At 38.9% G+C, this 10,346-nt stretch overlaps 1 pseudogene; it reads left to right on the plus strand.

Annotated features, from left to right (window-relative positions):
- Nucleotides 1-8,724: 8,724 nt before the first annotated feature.
- LOC128594036 (selenide, water dikinase 1-like) lies at nucleotides 8,725-9,982 on the plus strand (annotated as a pseudogene).
- The last annotated feature ends 364 nt before the right edge of the window (nucleotides 9,983-10,346 follow it).

Here is a 10,346-nt window from a genome sequence, read left to right on the forward strand (position 1 = left end):
TATTAAAAAAAATAATAATAAAATGCATATATACATACATAGTGAAAGAACATAGAAAAGATTCAGGATCTGGTAGTTCCTAATAACCTAGTAGTAGAGTTGCACGCTTGTAGCCAAGTTATAATAAATCAACTCTACAACTGTTAGTTGATGATTAACTACTAAAATGTGATAATCATTGTCCTTATTTATTTTTTGTATTCTTTTTATTAAGTCATAAACACATAGATCATGTATACATTAATGCATTCATGGAGTACAATGTGCTGATTTCATATAGAATTAGGAACGCTTATATCACACTGGTTAATATAGACCTCATCTCGTTTACTTATTGTGTTAAGACATTTATACTCTATACTAATAGATCCGACATGTACCCTTGCATTATGCACCATAGGTGATTTTGAAAGTGATGTAACTAATCTCTCTTTCTATGATAACACCCTTTGTGCACGAAGTGGATATTGGTGGTGTGAGGCTTCCCAGCATGTAAACTCATTCTTATTTTGGAGAAATCTCCATTGTGAGAGTTTTCTTTTAAGGGAATCCATACTTTCTTGAAAATGAAAAAGGAGACCATGTACTCCATCTCCTTACCCCTTTGAATAATAGTGCAAGCATGTGGCCTAGAATAGAACAATTGGAGAGCACAGCAAGAACTTTGAAGCTTGGACAAGCTAAGTCAAGGAAAAGTTAGAATCAGTAATAGTGGCAGCGTACAGTGGTGAAGGTGTTGTAGCAGCTTTCAGGGCTATCTACTGTATCTCCTGTCAAGCCTTCCTTGGCTTCTGCTAATTTTAGGGGAGTTCTGATTATTTCTGTGGGTTACTAAATGTTTTCCCAACAGGTCCATTTGCCATCATTTTCTGTTAATTATGCCCATGGAACCACAGTTGTAGAAAACAGAACTTTAGAAATACATGAGATAGGTCATCTGTCCCAAGCTGGGGCTGAGGGGGACCACACACTACAAAAGGCAGGCAAACTGTCTTCAGGATAGCAATATGAAAGCTCCTGACACATTGTGATTAAAAAAGGAAGTTAGAATCAAATTTTCTATAGGTAAGTCTTTTGAGAAACCACCTGATGATTGCAAATGAATAGCAAGAAGAGTCTAAGAACTCAAGAACAGTGGAAGTGGCTATTCTTAACAGCAATCGATAACTTTTAAAAGCCTATAACAATTTCAAGTCCCATACTTTATGCTGAAGCATAGAGCTTGCCAAATTATCTTGTATCTCATAACAACACGAGATCACAGAAACTACACTCAAACTTTGACCCTGTTGGTTGTTGGAATAAAATAGCAATGGAATTCCCAGCCTCATCATTTCTCAGTGAAAATACAAACATTGATTAGGGATGAGCAGAACTCCTAGCATTGGCAAAACATCTTGAAACCACAACCCATGAAAAATATTTTCCAGAAGAATTATCTGCTTGTCACAGGTGGTAAATTCTCATTCAAGACAGAAGCCGCTACTAATCTCTCTCATTCAAGACAGAAGCCGCTACTAATCTCTAAGTTCCTTCAGGATGCCCATAATTGTCATCAAACACAAAGTGTCACATGCACCAAGGACCTAATTAAAATCTAAACTAAGTCAGAGAAATCTCATATACACCAAAACATTGCTGAACTCAGTTATTATAGATTGTTGCAAATCTGATGGGTGTTGGAATGTATTCTGAGGATGCTACAACAAGAAAGGATAAATATAATCCTAAACCCAGCATGGCATCTGAGAGATGGTCTGAGTATGTAAGACTGATCCACACGAAGCAAACACCCTAAGAAAAGGCAAATTGTCAAAAGTATCTTGGCTTAATATTCAGAAGAGAGTTTAGTGTCTCTTTAGAGTTTAGTGTTGGGCTAGATATACATGCTTTCGCCTGCCTTGACTCCCAAGCAATGAGAAATGAATCTGGACAATGCTGGTACTTTTGAACGACACTTTCTTGATGATTTCCCTGCATCCCACCATGCTACAATTCAGATGTACTTTCCTTAATTTTAATACAGTGAGAGAAGTCCAGAGTTTCAGAGGCAAAATGGGCAATTTTAACCAGGAGATGCAAAATGACCATCAAAACACTCATCAGAGTAAACAATAGCACCAGTGTGGGAAACAAAATGGTCTGATTCTCAAAGCTCTCAGTGAGTAGTTAATTGGTCATAGGATCTGTAGAACAAAAATAGATGGGTAGGCACCAAGAATTTTAGAGCAGAGCTATGCTGGTTTCAGCAAATGACTATTCTTTGTGATAAGTAACTTTTGGCCTGCAACTGGGTCCTTCTGGAGATCAATCAGCTCTAGAACACCAAGTAACCATGCAGTCAGAGGTGACCAGTCAGACTGGATGTTATATGCTCCGCTGTTTACAAATTCACATCTTCCCAGCAGTGGTTCATCAACAAATCAAAGTGACTTACATATACTGGAAGTAAGCAGGTCAGGAAGGCACTAGTAAGATACATATGCACCAGTCACATTCTCAGGGGCAAATTCATTTTATTTGGCTCTGTTCCTTCATGGAGGGGGTAAAAAGTTGTTCTTGCAGGACATAGGGTTTCTGGATTTGGATTTGTGTTCCCGATCAGAACGTTCTTTCATACGACATCACCCGTGGATCAACTATGGAGTCCCTTGTACACAATCATGGTATCCCCTAAAAAGGAATTCCATGTGATGATTCATTTCACAATTAAAGAGCTAAGGCAATGGAATAATGCCAATGAAATTCAGGCTCCTATATCATCAACCAAAGGGAGATAGGGCAATGGCCTTTGGATCATGGAATAATGACATGATCTATATACAACTCAGAGTCTCATCAGGCAGAGAACACCTTCTCAAGTTGGGATGTGGTTTTATAAAATGCAATTTATATTCTGCCATTATGAACAATACGTGGTACTATTTTTCCATAGGTAGACAGTTCCAATTCTTATTAATGTGGATATTCACTGTCAGGTAAGTGACCCATTTACAGTATTTTTTCCACTTAACTTTCTGAATTCTTAGCTCTTCTAGTTTTGGAGGTTTTAATAATCAAGGGAGAACTTCCATCTCCACAGGACAGTGATCTTATTGAATTTGAGACTGCCACATGGACATTTTAGACCCCTATACTTTGCAGATGAACAGACTGTCTTCCATTGCTGATACTGACTATCAAAGAGAACTGGGATTCCTGCATACAACCCAGAGGGGCATGTAAATGGAAGCCAGAGAAGCTAGGGTGACTCATCACACTCCCCTGCCCAGTGATAAGTGATAATGGAGTCTTACAATCCCATGTAAGCAGGATCACCAAGAACTGGGTTTTCACAATGGGTAAGAAACCTGATCAAATGAGGTGCTAGGCAGAGGCAAAGGGAATACAGATTGGTGGTAGAGAAGGAAAGTACTAAATACCAGCAGATGTTAATGAGAACTTGGGATGTTACCTTTTAGGGAGAAGAAAGAAGTAATTTTAGTTGTCCATTCAGTTGCATTGTATTGAGAGAGGTATTTCTTTAAGACCACTGGGAGAAGAAATACATTGGATAACTAAATAGGTTGAGGATAGTGGATGTTAGCTGCCCAACATAGAAACTCCCTTCCCACTGTGGGGAGTCCCCCATTGGGTGATACCATTTACAGTGGCAGCATCCAGAAGCAAGTGTGCCGACCTGTGGTGGCAGCACTGTCTTTTGACCATTAAGACAGCAGTGCCCTTGGGGCCACCATACCCACAAGGTAACTTCACGGAAACCTCAGCTGTATTTCAGGTGTCTGGTCTCTGCATTCCCGACCATTTTCTGAATCCAATCCTCCATCCACCAAATCTATGGATGACCTGACATACTTCCATAAATCTATTTTCTGCCCATTATGTTCGGAAGTATGTGTCCTGGCTCTTCAGTGAGGCTGCAAACTGAGCCATTTCTTAAACTTTTTACAGAATAACACAGAAAACAGTGAGAGAAATAGTGAAAGCTCATCTCTGTAAGTTTTTCACTCAACAACCTTTTAGGTTAAACATTAATGCATCTTTGAGAATACTTTAACAGATATAAAGGTCAAAGATTAAAAGGTTGTAAAACTAAATAAAAATTAATCTTAAATTCACAAAGGTCCTTTTAGGAATGTACATAATATGGTAGAGTATATTATGATGAGTTTTAATAGTGTATACTGCACCATTCACAAATATTAGTGACAATTTTCATTTTCTTGAAGATGAAAGTTAGGTAAGTAGATCACAATTTCAATTTCATTAATGTAAAAGTTTAATCTGACTACTTGATTTTATTAACAAGTGTTTTTTTAATTGAAATAATTTTAACTATAGTTTATTCACGTAAAATTATGTAATGAAATATTTACAAGCTGTGTTATTGTTTCTGTCCTGTAGTCATTTTTGTTATTAGTTTTTGTGATTAGTTTTTGTTGTTGTTGTTGTTGTTGTTGTTAATAAAAAAAAGAACTTGCAAAAAAAAAAGCATTAATGCATTTTTCAATTCTTTCCTACTGCACACTGGTGATTTTCTGGCTATAAGTTATAACAAAGTTTATCATTCAAATGGCCCCCTAAAGTGCAAGTTGTCTTACAGGAATAAATAGTGTCTAATATGTCTGTTTTCCTGGTAAAGGAGAGAAAAAAGAAAACTGAATAATATGAAAAAGAAACAGGAGGAAAAATTAAAAACACAAGTAGCAGTGGTTTTAGCCCCAGTGGAAAACATACATTTATTGGGAAGAATTCTCAGCAGGAACAGTGGAAAGCTTACATTTTCTAGTTCAATTACAACATCAGGATCTTAGATATTGGTAAGAGGCTTGTTTCCAAGAACTTTGATGCTGAATCAATACATTCCTAAGTGATACATTAAAAGTACTGCAGAAAATGTCCTACCATTATTAATAAATTGTTCCATAGCCTTCAATATATTTTTTCCTACGCATTTAGTCATTGTTTAAATTACTGTTTTACTGAGACAAAAATCATAAATGTTGGGAATTTAGGAAAAATAATGCTGCAATTTGTAAGCCAGCAAGCCAGTCTGACTGCTCTGCAGATAGGTTTTTACAAAGGTATTAGTTGAACTATCAACTTATGATACACCATGGATTCCCCTAGAGAATCTCAGGGCAGCAATTTGTTATTAAATTGCACTATGTTGTCCTCTGGATTCAAATGTGAGAATACTACCCAGATATAGTTGGATGTTTATTTATTGCTTTTAAATATTGGGTTGTGTGGTGCCAGGCAACACTTTCCTCTGTTGTATATGCTGTTTGGCCTTTGGCAAAAGAAAGAATCTATGCTGTTTAATACTTAGCACCTTAGAGCGGGCCCCTCGGCCCTTCCCAAACTCTCAGTTCTCTCTGGATGACAGCTACCTCTTTACTATGAAATGAGGCTTTTCACACCATAATGACAAATAAAGTTTAGAATAAAATGGCTCTGAGAGAAAACCCATATTGGTTTAAAGCTTCCCTAGTATTTTTGAGGTAATGTTGAGAAATGATACCACCTATTGTCTGAACTCGGGGCAGAGACAGTGTGGGACATGGTGTGACACAGCACCTGATGCCTAAGTAGCAGGTGCAGAATGAAGTGCTCCAGCATTAACTGAAGAACAGAATGTAGACAGTTGGGTCCATGTTGGTTGAAGACCTGTATCTGAAAAATATTTTTAGGGAAAGATGTCACAGAAGACAGGACTCAAGTGACGTGCCACAGAAAACCTATACATGGTGGGGCATTTGTTAGGATTTCTGCTATAATATCACGTAAGAGGATCCAGGATGGAACGTTTAGCCATTATTCTCTCCTCTACCAGCTTTTTACAGAGGGAGACTGGAAATTTCACCTTGTCACACAAATATGACCTTAAAAACAAAAGTGTACAGGTTCCATGCATAGACACAGAGCATAGTAACATTCATCCTAAAGGTAGTTTGGTTTCGAGGAAGTGAGGAATGTTAAATCCCCAAAGGTAGGCAGCTTATATTTTACCCTCTTCATAAAAGTGTGGTTAGAGCTGGTCTTGATTTCAGAGCAATGCAAAAACATAACCAAATCTCTTTCCTGTAATGCAATCAGTTCTGTTTAATTTGTAGACTCATACAGAATTCCATGGAGGTTCTATGTATTCTGACCCAGTGATCTTATGGATGAATAAATTGAGGTTCAGACTTCTCAAAGGTTACACATCAGCTGATGTGAGCATAGATATAATTTATTATCTCATCTTATAGTTTTTTGTACCTAAAATTCCCCCCATGTTACCCGCTTGTAAGAAGCACCTCTTTCCACTGGAGACCAACGTTTAATGAGGGTGAAGAAGTCAATTCTGCGTTTGTGTTTGGGACTATACAATTTCTTCTTATACTTTGTATTTTGTTTATACATTATCAGCAAAGAGCCAATATTTAGAAACAAGAGACCCTAGAATGTGCTATGGGCCAGTTTTATATTGGGGAAATAAGTGAGATTGCTGTAGACTCCAAATTCAGGTTCATGTACCTGATGTGCAGCTAAAGTCAAACACTGTGACACTGGTGTTTGCCGATGGAGAATGATTTCGGTTTGGCCAAAATGAGAAGACAGGAGAGCAAAGTTTCTCCAATCTTCCTTGGTACAGACCTGAGCAGTGAGTTTTATGCAGGGTTGGGAGTAAGGTGGGGGGGTCTGGATTGCTTTTAGTCACAGAGAACACCTTGAGAAAGCAGACTTCTGGCAGTCAGCAGCTAGTCACATCTCTTTCTGCAAAACAAACTCACAGCTTGTCCTCATGACCCTGAAGTTATCTCCTTCTGCTCAACAAAGAAACAGTTGCATTGATGATTAATAACTGTTATGAGAACAATGGATGCTGGGCAGGAAGCAAGTGGTTACCATGTGTGAACAACGGAAGGTCTTGTCCAATTTTACATTATTTTAGTCATTAAAAATTGCAAGGGTACTAAAATCTCAATGGACCCAGCTGCAAGACCACTAATGTCACTCACAAAAGGATGAACAGCAAAAGAGGATGTGATGTCAGGGAGTGCACATACAAACGAAGGGCAAGGACATCTTGCTTTAATCTGTCCCCTTCATACTTTCAGTTCCCTGCCAGGTTACTCTCCAGCTTGCATATGTACCAATGAATTAGAAAGGCATTCTCATCTCCATTTTACAGAGAGTAAACTGAGGCATAGAGCTGCAAGAGGATTGGCATCTGGGAGACATTACTCAGGCAAGGTCAGCAGAACACACCTCTCTGACACAAAAGGATGTATAAATGCTTACTTGTGCCAGAATGATCTTGGCAAGGCTGATATGATCTGTAAGAGACTGAATTTCTGCCTGAAGTTCACGAAGAGGATGATGTTTCTGGCTACAGAAAGGAGGCAGGGATTCTTATTGTACTCAAGGTAATCTGGTAGAAATGTTTGGCAATAAGATCTTTGAAGAACACTTTATGAGTAAAATTGATGCTTGCCTTTGGCTTACTGGTAATTTCAGATTATAACACAGACACGTCCTTTTTAATAATGCTAGCAAATGCCATTTTGTCACTTCTTTTAATATTATGCACAGTAAATTATTTTGAATCTCAATTTGATTTATCCAGCATCTTTTGACACCTCCCATGTTCCAGGCCTGTTCAATATATTGGGGATTCAAAGATGCAAAGATGATGGACAGGCGGTCCAGACTCTCAACATGTGCTCCATGGATCCCCAAAACGATTCACATTTGAAATTATAAAACTAGAGAAAAAGACAAAACATGAATATGTGGCAAAGTTCTACATAGCCATTAGAAAAAAATAGGAATATCTCCAATGAGGAATGTTAAATAATAAATAGCATTCTTAAAAGCAACCTGAGGGATTGGCAATGGTGAGTGGGCCTTTTTTTATGAGGAAAGATGTTACTGCAAAAGCAATCATCTTCTTGATGGAAAGGGACAGTGAGTCCTTATATTTATGAGAAAGGTTACAAGAAATGACTTCTATTGCTCTCTGGGAGGATACAGAACCCTTCTGTCTCAGATTGACATGTTTCCCTCTTCTGAAACATAAGCTACTTGTGCATTTATAAATTGCCTTGCAATATAAGGTAAATTTACCCCTTTTAGGATGACAAGCAGAGTTTGAAAATCTCTTTTCCTTCTTGCTTAATCCCTGGATTTTACCTATACTCTGAATGCAAGTAATGCACATTAGTCAATTAATAGGCTGTTAAATGACAACAGTTCCGGGCAATTTAATTACTGTTGGTAAAGTAAGAAATGAATGATTGCATGTCAGTTACCAATTCCAGTTCCTTTCCTTGGAACAGATTAACTTTGAATCATGATAGTTTCTCTGGAAAAAATTGATTGTTTCTGTGAACAGATTAGTTTCCATTTCATGTATTGCAGAAATTTAAGTTCTTTTATGTTATTTCTCATCTAGACAAGATGTAGTAACACTATTTTCATAATAAAAAAAGTATTTATTTTTAAATAAATAAAACTGTTGGTGGAAAAGATAAGAGTTCTCTGACTTTCTCTTTGTGTTTGTACTCCCAATCCTCCTGTTGGAAATTCCGGACCATTCACACCGGTTTATTGAGTAAAATCAAGAGAAATATCTAGAAACTATAATCCGAAAAGCAAGCCGGTGGATCTGTCAAGAACTCAGCCAGCCAGGAGAGGGAGGGGAGGGGCTGAGCATGAGGAGGGGGCCCACGAACCATGTCTACTGGGGAGTCCTTTAACCCTGAGAGTTAAGAGTTGGACAAGAGCTTCCGGCTAACCAGATTCACCTAGCTGAAGGGCACAGGCTGCAAGGTGCCCCAGGATGTCCTGCAGAAATTGCTGGAACGCTTGCAAGAGAACCACTTCCAAGAAGATGAGCAGTTTCTGGGAGCCCTTATGCCAAGGCTTGGCATTGGAATGGATATTTGCATCATTCCTCTGAGGCACGGTGGTCTTTCCTTGGTGCAAACCACAGATTACATTTATCCTATTGTAGATGACCCCTACATTATGGGCAGAATAGCACGTGCCAACGTCCTCAGCGACCTCTATGCAATGGGGGTCACAGAATGTGACAATATGCTGATGCTCCTTGCAGTCAGTAATAAAATGACCAACAGGGGTTTTAAAGATGCAGCAGAGGAAGCAGGAACATCTGTAACAGGTGGCCAAAGAGTACTAAACCCCTGGATTGTCATGGGAGGAGGAATTACCTTCCAAAAGGGGGCTCATGTATAATACTCATTTACAATTAATTCATCCAGCCAAATGAATTTATCATGCCAGATAACGCAGTGCCCAGGGATGTGCTGGTGCTGACGAAACCCCTGCGGACACAGGTTGCTGTGGCCATGCACCAGTGGCTGGATATTCCAGAAAAATGGAATAAAATTAAACTAGTGGTCTCCCAAGAAGATGTCGAGTTGGCATACCAAGAAGCAATGATGAACATGGCAAGATTCAACAGGACAGCTGCAGGACTCATGCACACATTCAACGCCCATGCAGCCATCGACATCACGGGCTTTGGGATTTGGGGCCATGCATAGTACCTGGCCAAGCAGCAGAGGAATGAGGTGTCCTTTGTGATCTACAACCTTCCTGTGCTGGCCAAGATGGCTGCGGTGAGCAAGGCCTGTGGGAACATGTTTGGCCTCATGCACAGGACCTGCCCAGAGACATCAGGAGGCCTTCTGATCTGTTTACCACGAGAGCAAGCAGCTCGGTTCTGTGCAGAGATAAAGTCCCCTAAATACAGTGAAGGTCACTAAGCATGGATTATTGGGATTGTAGAGAAGGGCAACCGCACAGCCAGGATCATAGACAAACCCTGGATCATCAAAGTCGCACCACAAGTGGCCACTCAAAATGTGAATCCCACACCTGGGGCCACCTCTTAATCTAGACAGAAATAGCTGTTTGGTTTTGTTTTTAAATAGATCTATTTCCTTTATCATCACTTCAATTAAAGACTATAAACGACAAAAATCTCATTGTGTCTCCACATCTGGTGACCTTAGGTCGATTTGTGAGTGGATACAACTAATAAAATAAAATCCATTGCCTTTTTTCCTGTTACATTAACTGAAGATGCACCTCATCTTGAGGCAGCTTCTGAGTTGAGAATTATATTGTTATCCAATACTGTTGATTCATTTTGAATCTTTAGACACTTACCTCTTGCTGCATAGGCTCTTTTTAAAGGTGCTTTCACATATACAGACATTACCAATAGTAGTGTCAAATAGCGGTCATGTCTTTTCATTTTATGAGTATTTATCATATAAGTCTGATCTTTTTTTAAGCGTCTTGAATGGTATTCTGGAAAGACAGCATTG

This window comes from Nycticebus coucang, chromosome 9 (assembly GCF_027406575.1).
Source record: "Nycticebus coucang isolate mNycCou1 chromosome 9, mNycCou1.pri, whole genome shotgun sequence".
Lineage (NCBI taxonomy): Eukaryota > Metazoa > Chordata > Mammalia > Primates > Lorisidae > Nycticebus > Nycticebus coucang.